At 46.4% G+C, this 18,943-nt stretch overlaps 1 protein-coding gene across 1 annotated transcript in view; it reads right to left on the bottom strand.

Annotated features, from left to right (window-relative positions):
• GALNT17 (polypeptide N-acetylgalactosaminyltransferase 17) overlaps positions 1-18,943 on the bottom strand; it is a 267,793-nt gene that overhangs the window by 19,972 nt on the left and 228,878 nt on the right. The gene's annotated exons all lie outside the window — the stretch shown is intronic.

Below are 18,943 nucleotides of genomic sequence, written 5' to 3'. Positions count from 1 at the left end.
GGAATAGAGGGGGAGAATCACCAGCTGGTGCTTCTGCTGGCTTGCTGACCTTGGCTGCAGTTCTTGTTTTGGCTAAGTACTAACAAGCTTCTCTCTGCTTTTCTCCTCTTTCTTTTTCACTTGCATAAGGTAGGGGAAGAGAGCAGGGAGGGGGAAGCTGTTGGTCACCCTCTGGTTTTGTCCAAGGGAGGTTTTGTGTTGTTTGTAAATTGTAAATAGATGTAAATATTGTCTATTTTGTACATATGCATTGCATTCCATATTTCCAGATTCCAGTTTTGCTGGTAACTAGAGCTTCATTTGCTTTCAGCTGAGCTGGTCTGGCAGTTTTATGTTGGGGAGTAATTTCAACCCACCACAGACACACAGGGAGAAGAATTTAACCTGTGTCCAGAGCAAAACACATGTCAACTTTAGAGGGGTCAGGTCTATATCTAACACATGGTATGGATGTGTTGTAGGATCAGGTGTTGAGCTTGCACTGATGTTGCCACCAAATAAAAAGTATTAGTGGCTGGAACAGTTAAAACAATTGCCAGGCCTCCTCCTGCAGAAGGGATGACTCAGTCAAACATATGGCAGGGACAGATTTCTCCCACTTGAAAACATTTGTTCATTATTTTTCCCTCCCATGCTGTTAAAAAAAATAAATAAATCTCCTTAAATCCCAGTTTACAAGTTAACAAAGTCTTCTGAGATCTTCTTTAAGTCACATGGAAAGGGAATTGGCAGACGGACTTGCAGTACCTGAGGTCTTCCCTCCCTCTTTGCCTTCCCCATGAAGTTATTGATCTTAAATCAAAGACACATACCCAGGGTATACCAGGCACTGGGCAAGGGTTCCAAACACATATGCCAAACAGACCTAATAATCCCAGTTTTGCCTCTGCTGCAGTCTGCTCTGCATTATCATTTTGCACAGTTGTTCTGACACCCAGTGGTTCTAGGAGCTCTTTCAGGCTCACCACCTTTTATCCCATCTGCACTCCCAAAATGGTCCCAACCCCCTCAGTCCTCTCTTCCCATCTGCCCTGCTGCTTCTCTAAGCTGTGGGTTTCACCCACCCAACACGGGACACGTGCCCATGCTGAGCCCAGCTGACTCCAGTCGGAGGGGTGGCTGTCGAGTGGAGGGGGTCAGGCTCTTTTGGTGTGAGCACTGATGAGACAAGAAACAACAGGTTCCAGCTTGAACATCACAGGATCACAGGATGTCAGGGGTTGGAAGGGACCCAAAGAGATCACCAAGTCCAACCCCCCTGCCAGAGCAGAACCATACAATCTAGCTCAGGTCACACAGGAATGCATCCAGATGGGCCTTGAAACTCTCCAAAGCAGGAGACTCCACAGCCTCTCTGGGGAGCCTGTTCCAGTGCTCTGACCCTTACAGTAAAGAAGTTCCCCCGTGTGTTGAGGTGGAACCTCCTGTGCTGCAGCTTACATCCATTGCTCCTTGTCCTATCACAGGGAGCAAGTGAGAAGAGCCTGTAGAAGATTTCTCCTCAACATGAGGTGAGGGTGACAGAGCCCTGGAGCAGGCTGCCCAGAGAGGTTGTGGAATCTTCTTCTGTGGAGACTTTCCAAACCCACCTGGATGTGTTCCTGTGCAGACTCTCCTAAGTGATCCTACTTTGGCAGGAGGGTTGGACTTGATGATTTCTGGAGGTCCCTTCCAACCTCTATCATACTGTGATACTGTGTGAAGTGAGGAACAATACAGCAGAAGAAAGCTTCCCGTGGCCTAATCCTGCTCCTCCTGCTGTTCTCTCTGAGATGGCTGCAAAATATGAGGAGCCCACATCAGAACAAGGTAGTTCTAAAGAAAAATATGGATATTTTTAGAGGAATATTCCCAAGGCAACAGCCTGGCAGATACTGCCTCTGTTTCTTGCCTGCTCAAACCCTTAGTTGTTCAATGTCTTGGTGAAATAAGAGCGCTGAGCTCTGCCCTTGGGTGTTGCCAAGGCTGCTGAGTCCAACCACAACACTGAATAAAACTTAATGAAAAAACTGAATAAAGTCTTAAAAGATGCCCAGAACCAGCTGTTTTTTGTAGCTTTGGGAATTTGTTAGGTTTTGTCCTGACTGGAGACCAGAATAATTATTTTTAAAACATAATAATTGTGTCCTAATTAAACTGTCCTTTTGCAGCATGCTTGTCTCTAGCAAGGGAAGGTGCAGCACCATCTTCCTGTGCTTTGGTTCAATAATTCACATGGTTTTTATGCTAGGTAGTTTTCCTAGGGTTCTACAATTTTCTGTACAAACTGTCTTGAAATGCACCTAATGTAATGACCTGAGAGACAGAGAGTGCTGGGCACTATGCAGAGGAGAGGTAGCCACAAGCCAGTTCCAGAGAGATCAATTAAAATGTAATTCAGAAGAGGCACGTCTGCAAGGCAAGAGTAACTTCTGCATCCTAAAGAAATCCTCCATTGTCATTATAAATGGAAAAAAAAAAAATTAAAAACCCGGTTTCACAAATGTAATTCAGAAGAGGCACATCTGCAAGGAAAGAGCATCTTCTGTCTCCTAAAGAAATCCTCCATTGTCATTATATATATATATAAAAAAAAAATCTGGTTTCACAAAGCTTTAATAAACATTTCTGCTGGTAACAAGGAGAGGAAAGAGATCTGTTACATAGGAAAGGGTCATGTTCACAGGATCACAGAATGGTAGGGGTAGGAAGGGACCTCTGGAGATCATCAAGTCCAACCCACTGCCACAGCAGGTTCACCTAGAGCAGGTTGCATAGGATGGTGTCCAGATGGGTTTTGAAATGACTTTGAGGAAGAAGTTCTTCACCATGAGAGTGGTGAGAGCCTGGAATGGGTTGTCCAGGGAGGTGGTTGAGGCCCCATCACTGGAGGTGCTTAAGGCCAGGCTGGATGAGGCTGTGGCCAGCCTGCTGTAGTGTGAGGTGTCCCTGCCCATGGCAGGGGGGTTGGAACTGGATGATGCTTGTGGTCCCTTCCAACCCTGACTGATTCTATGATTCTATGACTCTAAAGATGGAGATTCCATCACCTCTCCGGGTAGCCTGCTCCAGTGCTCTACCACTCTACGACCAAAGAAGTTTCTTCTCACATTTAGATGGAACTATGGTCAAGTTTGGGCCCATTACCTCCTGTTCTGTCACTGGCCACTACTGAAAAAAGGCTCAAAATGTTGCACCTGGTATCGCTGTCCTCAGTGTACAGAGGAGTAAGCCATGGCCCCAGGAAGCCATTGCTTGTTCCCATGTGGCCTGGAAAGGACTTCCTGTTCCTGCTGACATCCAGAAATGCATCTGAACAGGTCTACAGGTGACAGTAGAGGGGCTGCAATACAGGAGGCACCCTCCATGGCCATGAAGCATGAGATGTACTGTCCTGCATGGTCAGCATGGTGCCTTGTCTTTACAACATCCATGACTGGGGAGTGATGAATAGCCCAGAGAAAGGCTCCAGACTTTATTCTCTTGGTGCCAATGTGAGAGGAGCTGCAACACACTGCATGCAAGAGCTCTCAGCAGACCTCCATCCCCTCAGCAAGTCATAACCTTGCTGATATCCCAGCCTGCAGTAACTTCACCCTTCTGGCACTCAGACCTTCTGAGGACAGAAGGTTCTTTGGGACCCTTCATTTCTACCCCAATTGATGAGCCATTTTGTCCCATCAAAGACCTTTAACAGAGAAACTGCCTTCCTATTAAGTAGATTTTTAACTTCCATAGTTTATTAACCTCCAGCCCCTTTAGACACTCTGGATCTAAGGACAATCAGTCCAGCATGCTGCTTCTGCTAATTCCTTGAAGAATTATCTCTTAGTAGATGGGTAATCAAGAGCCAGCACAACACTAAGACCAATCAGAAAAACAAAGCAGTGTCCAATTCATTCATGTTTAGCCTGTTTAACAAGGCAAGAGGCTTTTCTATTGCTTCCTGCAGAGGATGAAATCCCTCTCACTTGATTTTTTTTTCTCAGAGCTGCATGGCTGTTGTGTTGAAAGACTCAAGGTGGAGTAGGTAGCAGAGCAGGTTAAATATGATGAGCAAGCCTCAAGTTTCTCCCTTGTTTTCTGACATTCAAATTTCAACACATCTATTAGCTTGCCACTCATCCACCCATAAAGAGGCACAGAGTTAAAAATAGAAGCAGTAAATGACAGTGACTCAGAAGCTTCTCCATTAGTCTACACACACAGGAGTCACCAAACACACAGAGATGCTGGGGTTTATAAATAACCAGGCAACATTAAAGTCCAGTGAAGACAGCCCAGAGAAACAAACAGAAAACAAATCCATCACCCAGAGAGTATGGAATTACAGAATGGTAGGGGTTGGAAGGGACCTTTGGAGATCAAGTCCAAACCTCCTGCTAAAGAGAGTTCAACAGAGAGCTATGAGGATGATTGAACATCTCTCCTGTGAAAAAAGACTGAGAGACCTGGGGCTGTTCAAGCTGGAGAGGAGAAGGCTGAGAGGGGATCTATAAATGATGATGAAGGTGCCAGGCTCTTTTCAGTGGTGCCCAGGGATAGGACAAGGAACAATAAGTGCAAGCTAGAACACAGGAGGTTCCACTTCAACACTTCTTTATGGTGAGGGTGCTGGAGACCTGGAGAAGCCTGCCCAGAGAGGTTGTGGAGTCTCCTTCTTTGGAGACTATCAAAATCCACCTGGATGTGTTCCTGTGTGACCTGCCCTAGGTGACCCTGCTTTGCAGGAGGGTTGGACTCTACGATCTCTGGGGATTCCCTTTCAGCCCCTAAAGTTCTGTGATTCTGTGAACAGGAGGAGAAATTTCTTTGGTGTGATGGTGCTGGAGCCCTGGTATAGGCTGCCCAGAGAGGTTGTGGAATCTCCTTCTCTGGGGAGATTCCAAACCTTCATGGACATTGTGATCCTGGGCAACCTGCTGTGGGTGCCCCTGCTTTAGCAGGAGGCATGGATTAGGTCCCTTCCAACCCCCAGCATTCTGTGATTATGTGACACACAGAGGACAAGGCACAGCCACAGCTCTAGCAAAAGAAAGGGAAAAGATACAAACTCTGGAAACAGAGCTGCCATGCATGTAAAGTAAGAAAACCCTCTCCCCAGTCTTCTGCAAGCAGTCCTTGATATGCCATGGTGCCCAGTAGCAGGGAAGAAGTAGAGAAAATTATTAACTCAGGAAGAACATTTTCATCAGAAAGCACTGACGCAGGGGCAGCTTCCCCTGGGATGTCAGAGCAGCTCATACATCCTGCTCCTCCTGCCATGGCTGCCAGCCCTACCAGGGAATTCAGGCTCACCATCTGCTTCTGGCACACAGAGAGTCGACACCACAAATGAGAGAAGGACTTCTGCAAGAGCACAGGCAGAACTGGGGTGGGACCCTCACCCCCTTCCAGCTGGCAAGAGTGCCAGGATGGTGTCCTGCCCCAGCACAGGACCTTCTCCACTCAGCCATCAGCATTGCCAGATGAAAACCCACAGAAAAAAACCCCATCAACAAAATAAAACAAAACAAATCATCATAGAATCATGGAATCACCTGGTTGGAAAAGACCTTAAGATCATCAAGTCCAACCATAACCTAACGTGTCTCTGGACACAACTGTTAGACCATGGCCCTAAACTCCTCATGCAAATGTCCTTTAAACACCTCCAGGGGTGGTTACACCACTAACTCCATGGGCAGCCTGTTCCAGTGCCCAATGACCTTTTTGATGAAGAATTTTTTTCCTAATATCCAACTTGAACCTCTGCTGGTGCAACCTGAGGCCATTTGCTCTTGCCCTATCACTTGTCACTGGGAGAAAAGGCCAGCTTCCATGTTGCTATAATCTCCTTCCAGGTAGCTGTAAAGAGCCTCCTCTTCTCCAGACTCCCTCAGCTTGGGATTTGTGTTCAAGACCCTTCACCAGCTTCATTTCCCTTCTCTGGACATGCTCCAGCACCTTGATGTCCTTCTTGGAATAAGGGGTCCAAAACTGAACCCAATACTCAAGGTGCAGCCTCACCAGCGCCCAGCACAAGGAGACAATCATTTCCCATGCCCTGCAGGCTATGCTATTCCTGATCCAGGCCAGGATGCTGTTGGCCTTCCTGGCCACCTGAAGACACTGCTGGCTCATATTCAGTCGACTCCCAAACAGTACCCCCAGATTCCTCTCTGCCAAGCAATTTTCCAGCCTCTCTTCCCCAAGCCTGTAGCGTTGCAGAGGGGTTTATGGGACTGAGGTGCAGGACCCAGCACTTGGCCTTATTGAACATCATACAGCTGGCCTCAGCCCATCACATCCTGGACTGCTGCCTTATATAATGCTGTGCTTGCCCCTCATCCCTGAGATATCAGGGATAATAACAATTACCAAAATAAAACAAGAAAGGACAGTGACTACCTTGGGTCCTGGACACAGTGTTCTAGCCGGAGCGTGGAGTGACATCTCTGATGAGCACTGACAGCTCCCATTAAAGGATCCTGACTTCAGCTGCTTATAACTTTGCCAAATTTTAACTGTTCAGACTGAAATACATCCCAGGACAGCTCGAGCCTGCCTGCAGTTAATGCAAAGAGACATCATGCCTAATGGTGTCAAGATGAGTCTGCAAGGTAAGCTTTTCATCTCGGAATGTATTGTGACAGAAGGAGACAGGGAGAAATTTCCACCCCCCCCACCCCGCCCTGTCCTCTGTTCCTAACTTTCATTACACAAACTCCAGGCTTTTGCAGCTGATAACTTCATTTCTAAGGAGATTAACAAATCCATGCCTTAATTAGCAGTAGATTTCCCATTTAACAGCTTTGCCTTATCTGTACAAGCCCTCCCCCCCGCCCCCTTTTAAAAGTAACTTCCAAAGTTAAGGGAGAAAAAAACACAATTACCCAGGGCAGCTCCAATAATAAGGAATGTATCAGAACAAAGACCTAAATAATAAAACTCAGAAACAGAAGCATAAAAAAAAGCAAAGACATAATAATTTCTCCACATGCTCCCTCAGACACTTTGGAGAGACAGTATCTCATCAAATTATTCCTTTTGTCAGAAGAAGCAACACCCACAGATACATTTCCAGCTGAAGCAGTTCCTATCCTTTCTGAGCTTGCTTTGGTTGTGCTCCAACCCATGTCCACACAGGACACCATGAGAAGATGTCCCCAGGGCCAAGCTTCTTCTGCCACATCACAGAATCACAGAGTTGTTAAGGTTGGGTAAGATCTCTAAGATCAGCTCCAACTGCCAACCCAACACCACCATTCCCATTAAACCACCACATCCCCAGGTGCCATGCCTACATATTTTTTTGAACTCCTCCAGGGATGGTGACTCCACCACCTCCCTGGGCAGCCTGTTCCAATTTCTGACCACTTGTGCAGGAAGGAAATTTTTCCTAATCTCCAACCTAAACCTCCCCTGGTGCAGTTTTAGGCCATTTCCTCTCTTCCTATTGCTTGTTACTTGGGAGAAGAGACCAACACCCACCTGCTTCCAACCTCATTTCAGGGAGCTGTAGAGACCCGGAAGGTCTCCCTTGAGACCTCCCTTTTCTTCAGGCTGAACAACCCCAGTTCCTTCAGCTGCTCCTCACAAGATCTGTTCTCCAGCTTCATTGTCCTTCTCTGGATCCACTCCAGACCCTCAATGTCCTTCTTGTAGTGACAGACCCAAAACTGAATCCAGTACTCAAGGGGTGGTCTCACCAGTGCCGAGTACAGGAGGACAATCACTTCCTCCAGAGAGCTCATGGTTTGGCACTTACAAGTACAACTTTTCTGGCATTCTTTTTCTCACGTTTTATCCTCATGGATGATACCACTTTGGATAGCTTCCTGCCCTGTCTTGTGCCAGACCAATAACAGAAATGTCCAGAATGTGCAGTGTCCAAATGCCTTCCCTTTCCCGCTGGGACAACTAAACTCATTTCTTTTAAAACAGCCACTTCAAAAAGCCAAATAAGAGCGGAATCGAGGTGCACAATTCACTCCACACAGCCTAACCTCCAGCAGCAGCAGGTAATAGCCTTGGTTTTCATCCTCTTAACTCAGCAAGGAACAGAAACACTTCAACATTTGACATACTGGAGGCGTTAGGAGAAAGCAAGGCTCACGCCAACGCAGAGCAGCGATGCCTCTGCGCTGCCACGGTTCGGGGAGGAGGATGCAGACACAAAGCAGAGCCTTTCCCAATGAGAAATGTGTGCTGTGCCTCTCCAATAAACACAACACAACCTGCTCTAAGCGGGGTATCAGTCCTGGCTGCAACAGCTATTGATCTGACTTTACCACTAGATAAGATACCTAAGAACGGGCTTGGTGCGGCTCGGATCAACGCACAGCGTGGGGAGGATTAGTTCTGAGAGGTGTTCTCATCCTCTTGCCTTGGAAAAACTGCTGAAAAGAAGCATTTCACTTCTCACTGCAGTGGGGCTGATATTTTAATTGCTGTAAAATTAAGCTAGAGCCACCAGAGCAACTGGAGCTTTGTTGTTTCAGTGCTTCCAGAAGAGTGGTTTTATAAAAAAAAAAAAAAAGAAGCCCAGGGTAGTTCTAAATCTGCAGTGATCTCCAGTGAAACTGCAGAGGTGCTCTCACACCTGAACTGCCAGTCTTGGCTGGAGCTGGAGTCAAAATTTGTATCACCAGTTCCCATATGGCTGAGACCTACATTCCTATGAGGGCTATGAAGATGATGAGGCGACTAAAACACCTCTCCTAAGAAGAAAAGCTGAGGGACTTGGGGCTTTGGAGCCTAGAGAAGGCTGAGAGGGGATCTTCTCAATGCTTAAAGGGTAGATGTCAGAAGGATGGGGTCAGTCTTTTTTGAGAGGTGCCCAGTGGCAGGACAAGGGGTAACAGGCACAAACTTGAACATAGGAAGTTCCCTCCCGATGTGAGGAGGGATTTTTGTACTTTGAGGGTGATAGAGCACTGGAGCTGGCTGCCCAGAGAGGTGGTGGAGTCTCCATCTTTGGAGTCATTCAAAACCTGCCTGGACACTGTCCTGTGCAGTCTGCTCTGTGTGACCCTGCTTTGGCAGGGGACTTGCCTGGATGGTCTCCAGAGGTCCCTTCCTACCCTTAAGCATTCTGTGACTCCTGCAGAGCACAGAGGTCCAGTTACATGCCGAAGTGGTTTGCCACTGTCGTGGTGTAAATCTGGGTCTCTCTTAATAAGTTTAGTACAAAAATTGCTCAGTGCTCTGATGCTATCTGCTCAGCCCTGACAGCATGACAAGGACCCAATTATGCTGTAATAGTTTAATGCAAAGATTACTACAGACTCCTAAAAGACAAGTGTCTTAAAACCAGCATCAACAATACCTGTAAGCCCTTTCAGAAGGAAAAGAATGTGCTGGGCTTTGTACACTCCTAGTACAGAAATTACTTGCAGGATCTGACCCTGAACTACTTGGAGATTGCTCTTTTTATTCCCCCCTTCTTTTCTTTTTTTTCTTTTAATTTATTTTATTGCCAGTAACGTACCAAAAGCATCTTGATCTCATTTTCCTATTACCATTTCTGTCAAAGCTGTAAAAATAAACCAGCCTAAATAGACCAACAGAGTTTTGATCCATTTTTCATGCAAGAAAAAAAAAAGAAGAAGAAGCCTTTAGAGAAGATGATCCATAGACAGTCCTTCAGACTAACATGATTCCACGTGGGGAGTGGCAGAAGGAGGAGGAAAGGTGCAATGTATCCTTTTTTTTTTTAACCATAAGAAGCAGTTCTGAAACAGAATTATTTATGCAGGGAGAGGCAGGCATGTGATAGAGCAGCTCCTGAGCTGACAGCATCCCAGCTCCACTGAGCTCTTGCCAGTCCTCTTAACTCCATCACGACTTCTGTGATGTGTAACTAGAGAGATCCTCTTATCAGAGCCTGGTGGGGAAGGCACTGGAAGCAAGCCCAGCTCCTCCATAGATGTTCAGAGATGGAATGTGACTCAGCCTAGCCCCTCTGCAGAAAACTGCTCAAGAAACTCATAAAAAAAAAAAAAAAAAAAAAAAAAGCAAACCACCACAAAAAGAGCAGCTACTGAGTTTAAAAGTAGAGCATGCAAATAGAGAGGGAGGAAATGCAGTCAGTGTCTGCATGTGTGTCTGCTGCTTGGTGTGAATGCCTGTGAGTATGTACAGGGAAAGAGGTATTTTGTGCCTGCCTGCTCAAAGCCAGACTGGCAACATTGCCTGAGCTTGGAAAGGATTCTGATCAACAGCACTGAAACAAACTGTCAGGTTTATTTAAGGTTGTCTATCTTAGTTTTAGGTTTTGTTCTTCTTAGGAGGAGTTTCCAAAGGTCCTGCCCGGTTCCCAGCACATGAAGCCTCATTTGGTCCCCAGCTGCCACCGAGGCAGAGGGAGTTGGATGTGTTTGAACCACAGGTTCCTTTGAAATATGCTCCACTGTGACTGTTACGGCTGGATTTCAGTTGACTGTGGGTTAGGCAGGTGGAAATGCTCAGAACTGATGTCCAGAAGAGTTGGAGGGAGCCAGCACTAAACCTGTTACATCGTCCTGCCAAAACCAAGAGTGATGCTGGGCTGCCACAGACACCTGACTGTGTCTCTTTAGGAATGACTCTGGGAATCTCACAAAGGGTAAGTGAAATCTGTCCCCTAGCTGTCATCTGGCCCTTGGTTTAGATGGGAAAACTTCACCTGCCCATTTTACTGAGGACAGATCTTCACCTGTGGCCTCTTGCAAGCTTCTGCCCAACACACTCCCCCTCCTTGCACCAAATCTACTGCAGTTTGACTTGGTGTGAGCAAGTTTGAAATGTTAAACTAAGGTCCAAACCAGATGGTTGGAGACCAGGGCAGCTCTGGCATATTTTTGCCATTCACTTTGCCATCTGCTTACTCTCTCTGGCAGAGATAAAAATCCCCTCTTCAGAGAAGCCACCTCATCCTTTGAAATAATGAACACTTTGCAACCCAAAGCAAGCATGAATGCTGAAAGCCTGAGCAACCACAGTGGCTCTGAAGCTATCATCAGCAAACCCTCTGATGCCTGATTGCCACAGGCAGCCTTCAACCACTGCTGGAATCGATGTGAATTTACCTGCCACACGTGCAGGTAAAGCACTGTGCAATGGCTCTGTGAGAGGAGATGATCAGGGGGCTGGAGCACCTCTAGCAGCTGCTCATCTCAGCATTGTAGGCACCATCATCTGTGCAATATCACTGCTTCAGCTCTGGCCAGCTCCTGAAACACTTCCCATCAGGACAGGACAGCCAAGGAGCTGGAGCTGTGGCTTCAAATTCGGAAGCCTTGTCTGTAGGAGCAGTGTTCAGGGGAGGTGCAGCTGCTTGATCTATCCATGAAGCACTCCAAGAGCTTTGAATTAACCATGGGACCATGAGAGGCTGTGGACCCTCTGTTCTATAGCCTTGACTGGGCAAGTTCTGGGGAAAGCTGCCTGACTCTGAAGCTTGGCCAGCTTTGAGTTAGAAGTGGACTTCTGCCCTCCAAAAGTCCCTTCCAGCCTGAAATATTCTACAATTCCTGTGCAGAGATGCTTAAGACAGATGTTTGGAGGTGACAGCAAGGACATCACTGGGCCAGGGTACAGAAAGTGTGAAAAACTGTCTTGGTTCTTCCCCTAAGCATCTTGACAAGTTATTTCTGTGCTATCTACCTTTGCTCTCTCCTTTTACAACTCAGGTAAAAGTGAGATACAATCATGAGGAGAGAGGCTGTCACAGCACAGGCAGATGACTCCTAATGCAGTGGCACTCTAACTTCAGATGAGGGCCCTTCAAGACACTGGAACATAAAGAATTACTATGTGCAGCAGGATTTTTAGGGATATTTTCAGCTTAAATATCTACTGCAGTATTTTTTCAGATGTTTCTAACCTCTGAATGCCAGAAAGCTTTCCAGTTGAGGAGAAGATCCCTTCAGAAACCTCTCAAAGTTAGATTACTCTGCATCATACATTTTTTTTTTTCCTTATGCTTTTCACAGACACTGTAAAATGATTCCAGGACAGCCAGTGTCCACAGGTACCAGACTGAAAACCCAGTCTGAGATGTTTTTTTAAAGTGTAAAAGAGATGGGACATTCAGAAGGGACCTCAGAGATCATCCACTCCAACCTCTCTGCCATGGGCAGGGACACCTCTCAACTAGCCCAGGTTGCTCAAGGCCTCATCCAACCTGGCCTTAAAGACCCCCAGGGAGGAGGCAACTACAAGCTCCTTGGGCAACCTATTCCAGTCTCACCAACTTTGTATTGAAGAACTTGTTCCTAAGATCTGGATCTAAATCTGCTCTCCCTCAGCTTCAAACCATTCCCCCTTGTCCTGTTGCTAGACACTCATATGAAAAGTCCCTCTCCAGCCTTTCTGTAGGTTCCCTTCAAGTATGGAAAGGAAGATCTAAGGTCCCCCTGGAATCTTCTCTTCTCCAGGCTGAAGAAGCATCCATCTGAATCACATCTGCTAGAGCATGTAGCATGGGGGAGATGGAGCAAGGTGTATAGTCCACTTTTGCCACATAGCAAATGGCACACAAGGAGCTGAACTGTAATTGGGGTCTGTAAGAACAACAGGTCAGTGACAAGCAAGAGGTGGTGAGGAGTCTCTTAAAGGTCAGTCTCTACCTTGAACTCATCAAAGATCTCCAGTAAGCTGATTCAGGAGAAGCCAGTTGGGCAACACAGGCTTATTGCCAAGTGTTGAAGGCTAACCCTTAAGGAAATCTGCTGTGCAATAGAATCATAGAATCAGTCAGGGTTGGAAGGGACCTCAAGGATCATCTAGTTTCAACCTCCTGTCATGGGCAGGGACACCTCACAGTAGATCAGACTGGCCAGAGCCTCATCCAGCCTGGCCTTAAACACCTCCAACAGAAGCACTGCTTTGCTGAACAGCCACAGCTCTCAAGTGAATTCAACTGTGCTGCAAGTTGATGAGAAGAGTCACTTCCCCAAATGCTCTGCAGCTTAGCTTTGGGTCAAAGCTAACCAAAACACCTCTGCAGGGGCCACAGGCTCAGCACACTGGTTCAGTTGTCAAAGTTCAGGAACTAATTTTGCATCATATGTGGTGGTAGAAACACCCAGGCACACTTTCATGTGGTGATCTGACAGGACAGTGTTTGTTCACAGATTCACAGAATGCTTTAGGTTAGAAAGGACATTTAAGATCATCTAGTTCCAACTCCCCCCTCTCCATAGGCAGGGATACTTTCCACTAGACCAGGTTCAAGATGAATAGAATCATAGAATCATCAATCATAGGATGGTTTTGATGGGAAGGGACCTTAGACATCATCTCCTCTAACCTCCCTGCCTCTCAAAGCCTCATCCAGCCTGGCCTTGTATACCTCCAGGGAGAGGACATCCACCACCCCCCTGGGCAACCTGTTCCAGTGTCTCACCACCCTCAGTGGAAAGAATTTCTTCCTAATATTCATTGGATACTATTGTGGTGACTTACAACACTTCTGTGCTTTCTCTCATGCTGTCACATTTAAAAGTCTCCCTAAATACTTAACAGATTTTAAGATTTCCAATTCTAAGTCCCCAAAGGCAGAGATGTTGTTTAAGATCACCTAATATCCATTTGTTCCTATTTTCATGTTACATCCCTTTGTAAAAATCAATAATTCATTTACTCCTGAAAAAAAAAATAGAAAGAAAGAAAAAAAAATAGAAAACCTCTGCAGAATAATGATGGCCTCAAATCCCTACAAAAGGTATTGCAAGCCTGGCTAGGAGCACAAACACAAGAGGGACATGGAACTGTTGGATAGGGTCCAGAGGAGGCTAAGGAGGTGATCAGAGGGCTGGAGCACCTCTCCTGTGAGCACAGCTTGAGAGAGTTGGGGCTGCTCAACCTGGAGAAAAGAAGGCTTCAGGGACACCTTAGAGCAGCCTTCAGGTACCAGAAGGGAGCTACAAGAAAGATGGGGAGGGACTTTTTAAGAGGGTTTGTTGTGACAGGATGAGAGGGAATGGATTCAAGCTCGAGAAGGGCAGATTTAGACTGCAGATTAGGAAGAAATTCTTTCCAGTGAGGGTGGGGAGACATTGGAACAGGTTGCCCAGGGAGTTGTGGATGCCCCCTGCCTGGAGGTGTTCAAGGTCAGGTTGGATGAGGCCTTGAGCAACCTGGGCTGGTGGGAGGTGTCCATTGTCCATGACACTGGGGTGGGACCTAGATGATCTTTAAGGTCCCTACCACCCCAAACCATTCCGTGATTGCACTCAGCACAGCCCAATCTGGAGACTGCAGTTTAATAACAGAAGCACGATCCTCATCCCTCCCTTCCCTGCCTCCTCCTGTCCTTGATTTGCCAATTAGAAATAACTGCAGTGGAAGTGATACAGTCCCACAATGCTGGTTTCAGACAGATTGTCACCTGAATAGCTATTAGAGAACCATAAAAAGAGCTCATAAGGATGTATATTTTTTTTCCCAGTGAAGCATGTTGATTAAAAAAAGGTAGTAATTAATGTTTTCAGTTATTTATATCTATACATAGTTATGAACACACAGAGTCAGATATTTTATTCTAACACAGAGAAACCAATTACCATCCCCTGTAACTGAGAGCTTCAAAAAGCCCCAAGAAGTATGAAAATGGTGATTATATTCTAATCAGACATTTCCAGGGAGCATATTTCTACTTTTTTTCAGCTGAAGCCTGGAACAGCCAACAAAAAAAAAAAAAAACTCTCACTGTAGAAATTTGTCTCTTAGTCAGAATTGCTATTTTCCAAGTCTCCCCAAACTGGGCTGAACTCCACATTGTGGCATCCACCTCCCACTTTCACTCCCATCCATTCTTCCCCAGTCCACATTGCTCTGGCTGTGGGTACCTCAGAAGCATTATGAATGCCCAGAGAAGCAGGGGTTCAAAAAGCCAGTGCTGGGCATCCTGCACAGGCTGAAGGCAGCACAGGGAGCACCACACACATCTGCTGAGCCAGGAGGAGAGCAACCCTTGGGTTGTGCAGTCTGACTGCACTTCTCCTCCCCTTTTGATTGACTCCAGGTATCCTTATCAACCAGGGTGTCCCATCACTGCAGGCTACCATGGCCCCAGAGGTGAAGAGTCCAACAGTGCCCTTGTATTCAACCCTTGTACTCAGCTCTGGTGAGGCCACACCTTGAGTATTATTTCCAGTTTTGGGCACCTCAATACAAGAGAGATGTGGAGGAGCTGGAACAAAAGTGGAGAGGAAGACCATGAAGGGAAGGGCCTGGAGAATAAATCTGATGAAGAGTGACTGAAGGAGCTGGGGATGGTTAGTTTGAAACAGAGGAAGCTGAGGGGAGACCTCATGGCTCTCTACAACTACCTAAAAGGACATTGTGGAGAGGCTGGTGCTGGTCTCTTCTCACAGGTAATTAGTGATAGAACAAGAAGGAATGGTCTCAAGGTGCAGCTTGGTAGGTTTAGACTGGACATCAGGAAAAATGTTTTTTCCCAGCAAGAGTGGTCAGGGATTGGAATGTGCTGCCCAGGGAGGTGGTTGAGTCACCAAGCCTGGATGTGTTTAAAGGTGGTTTGGATGTGGTGCTTGGGGATATGGTTTAAGGGTGAACCTTATAGAGTAGGGTTAATATCTGGATTTGGTGATCCTGAGGGTCTTTTCCAACCTGAATGTGTCTGTGACTCTGTGATTCACAGAAGAGATTCACTCTCTTACTAGAGGGCTGGCTGATGCAGCTGGAATTCTGTGCTCTAACAGCTCCTTCACATCAGCTCTCTCCAAAGAGCAGCTGAGAAGACGTGGGCCAGGTAGTTTCATGCAAAGAAGAAGAGTGAGAGTTTCTAGATGAAGGATGTATAGGAGAAAGTGGACAACCAGGAGCCCAAGTGGTGTGGGTGCAGCTGGGACAAGTACAGCATCACCTAGGCCATCACAGGTTGGTCCTGCTATGTTTGGTCATGCAGAAGAGGACTCTCAGGCTGGGCTGCATGCCATACATCTACAGGACTTTGGTGGTATCCACACCCAGAGGCAACAAGCACTTGGTCTTGGACCAGGACACAAACCCAGCAAAAGCACTGCTGTTTCTCCAGTACTCATGACAGCTCCTAGCAAGGGGACAATGAGATAGACCTCCATAATCAGAAACTAACCACCTCTATTAGTCATTCTGCTTTGTGGGGATGAAATAGTTTTGCCATCAGACATCATGTCTTCAAAAATCACCAAGTTTCAAGTTCTTCATGATGTCATCCACCCACCTGGCCAAGCTCCTGGTTACACATTTGCTAAGATACACATCTAGTCCAGACCAGGGCAGCACAGCTCCTGAGATGGCCTGGGTCAAAGAATCACAGAATGCATTGTGTTGGAAGGGAACTTCAAAGGTCATCTTGTCCAAACTCCCTGCAGTCCCAACTAGATCAGGTTGCTCAGAGCCCCATCAAGTTTCACCTTGAATGTCTCCAGGCATGGGGTCTCAATCACATCTCTGGACAACTTGTTCCAGTGTTTCACCACTTTCATTTTGAAGAACTTTCCCCTTATGTCCAACCTAAATCTACACTGCTCTAATATCAAACCATAGCTCCTTGTCATAGAATCATAGAATCAACAAGGTTTGAAAAGACCTCAGAGCTCATCAGTCCAACCTATCCCCCAGCACCTCATGACTAACTAACCCATGGCTTCAAGTGCCACATCCAATCCTTTTTTGAACACCTCCAGGGACAGTGACTCCACCACCTCCCTGGGCAGCACATTCCAATGGCAAATCTCTCTTTCTGGGAAGAACTTTCTCCTCACCTCGAGCCTACCACCACAAGCCCTTCTAAACAGTCCTTCCCCAGCCTTCAGATATTTGAATGCAGCTCTAAGGTCTCCCTGCAGCCTTCCCTCCTCCAGACTGAACAGCCCCATCTTTCTCAGCCTGTCTTTGCAGGAGAGATGCTCCAGCTCTCTGATCATCTTTGTGACCCTCCTCTGGACCTGCTCCATCAGGTCCATGTCTTACTTTGCTGGGAGCCCCAACGCAATACTCCAGATGAGGTCTCACCAGAGCAGAGTGGAGTGGATCAATCACCTCTCTGAACCTCTCGAGATCATAGAATCATAGAATCAAGAAGGTTGGAAGAGACCTCAAAGATCGTCGAGTCCTATTCCAACCTTGCTACCAGAGCAGGATCACCTAAAGCAGGTTGCACAGGATGTTGTCCAGGCAGGTTTGGAATGACTCTAGAGATGGAAGCTCCACCACCTCTCTGGGCTATCCACAGCCACAAAGGAGATGGGAGCATCCAGGCAGGCTTGTTCTGTGCCTGTCTTCTGTGCTTAACTGTGTGCCAGAGCTCACTCTTTTACAGGGAACATCAACGAGTGGCTTCCAGTTAAACTAATGAAGCTGAGAGGCACTTCTCAGACCCAGAGCCTCACAGGAGCAGATCCTTTAGCACCTGAATGCATCTTTTTAATTAAAAAAAAAAAAAAGAAAAAAAGAAAGAAAAAGCAAAAAAAAGAGAAAAGTTTTCCCAGAATGTCCTGATTGAAGTCTTGGCCCTGGCAGGTAATGATGGCATTGGCACCTCCCAGGCGTGTGGGACCATGCTCAAGGCTGATTTAAAGCCTGTCAAAGAGGATGGGAGTGTTTCCATTTTCCTTCAGGGACTTGGCTCACACTTTACAAGTGTAATTTGAAGTGGAGCCAGGATGTGGCCCAGGCTTCATTTGAGAGGGAATTTGGTTAAAGGCTTTTTCAGCGCTTTAGGGACTGCAGTGACTTTGAGGCTGTCTGGTGACTTACCAGGGAAATCAAATGGAAGATCTTAACATGCTGGTATGACTCTGTCACAGGACAAGGGCCAAACTAGAACACAGGAGGTTTTACCTGAGCTTAGGCAGGGTGCTGGAGTCCTGGAGCAGGCTGCCTGGGGAGATTGTGGAGTCTCCTTCTCTGGAGAGATTCCAAACCCAAGCTGGGCACTCTGATCCTGGGCAAGCTGCTGTGGGTGACCCTGCTTGAGCAGGGGGGTTGGATTGGATTATCTCCAGAGGTCAGTTTTAACTCCTTTCACAATTCTGTGACTTGCAAAGCCATGAGAAGCATTGGAGCAGCCCTTGTGCTGCACAACCTTGCTCAAGCAGAGGAATGCATACAAGGCAAGCTCCAAGGATGCAGCAAGGGGCATTTTTCCCCAACAGATGATTCAGAAAAATACAGTGACAGGAAGTTGGAAGCAATTAAGGTGAGATCTTGTGGTTTTATGCTTTGTTGCCATCTTTTGTGTGTTGTGTCTTTAGAGGAAATTGCTCTATGTGTCGATTTAAGCTCCTACCAAACCCAGGAATGCTGCTGAATTAGGCACTAATAACAATTGGTGCTGAAATCTAAGCAAATGAATGAGAAGTGCCAGGACCTGAAGACACAACACTGCTCATTGTCTCTTTCCTTCTGTGCTGTTCACTTTATACATTCTGGTTTCCAAAACTCATTATTTCCCTTTAGGTTTTGAAATGCATTTCAGGAAAAAAAAAAAAAACAACAAAAAAAACCAAAACCAAAAACCCCACAAAACTGACAAGTTTCCAAAAGGGAAGTTACAAAAAAGTTTTAATTGATGAGAATGTTTTGTTTCACTAAATTGGAATTCAGCTCCACTCACAGCTTTCAGTTTTACTGTAATTGATTATGAGGTTTGAACTTAATGCAAAGCCAAAAATACAGCCAGGATCCATTCTGATGAGCTCTAAATGAGCCCTGATCCATTCTCTAGAAATGTTACATTTCCTTTTTGGCAGAATTTCACTGAAATCAACATCTTCTGAATTTGTAAAGAAGGCTTTGGATGCTTCTGATTCATACAGCAGAGGGAATGGATGGCATCCAGAGGGACCTGAACAAGCTAAAGTTGGGCCCAGGTGAACCTCATGAGGTTCCAGCAAGTGTAAGGACCTGCACCTGTGCTGGCACAATCCTCATTATCAATTTAGGCTGGGGGATGATGAGATTGAGAGCAGCCTGCAGAAAACTTGGA

The sequence above is a fragment of the Indicator indicator genome, chromosome 30, assembly GCF_027791375.1.
Source record: "Indicator indicator isolate 239-I01 chromosome 30, UM_Iind_1.1, whole genome shotgun sequence".
Classification (NCBI taxonomy): domain Eukaryota; kingdom Metazoa; phylum Chordata; class Aves; order Piciformes; family Indicatoridae; genus Indicator; species Indicator indicator.
Note: the sequence above shows the minus strand (reverse complement) of the source record. Positions and strands in the feature narration are given on the sequence as shown.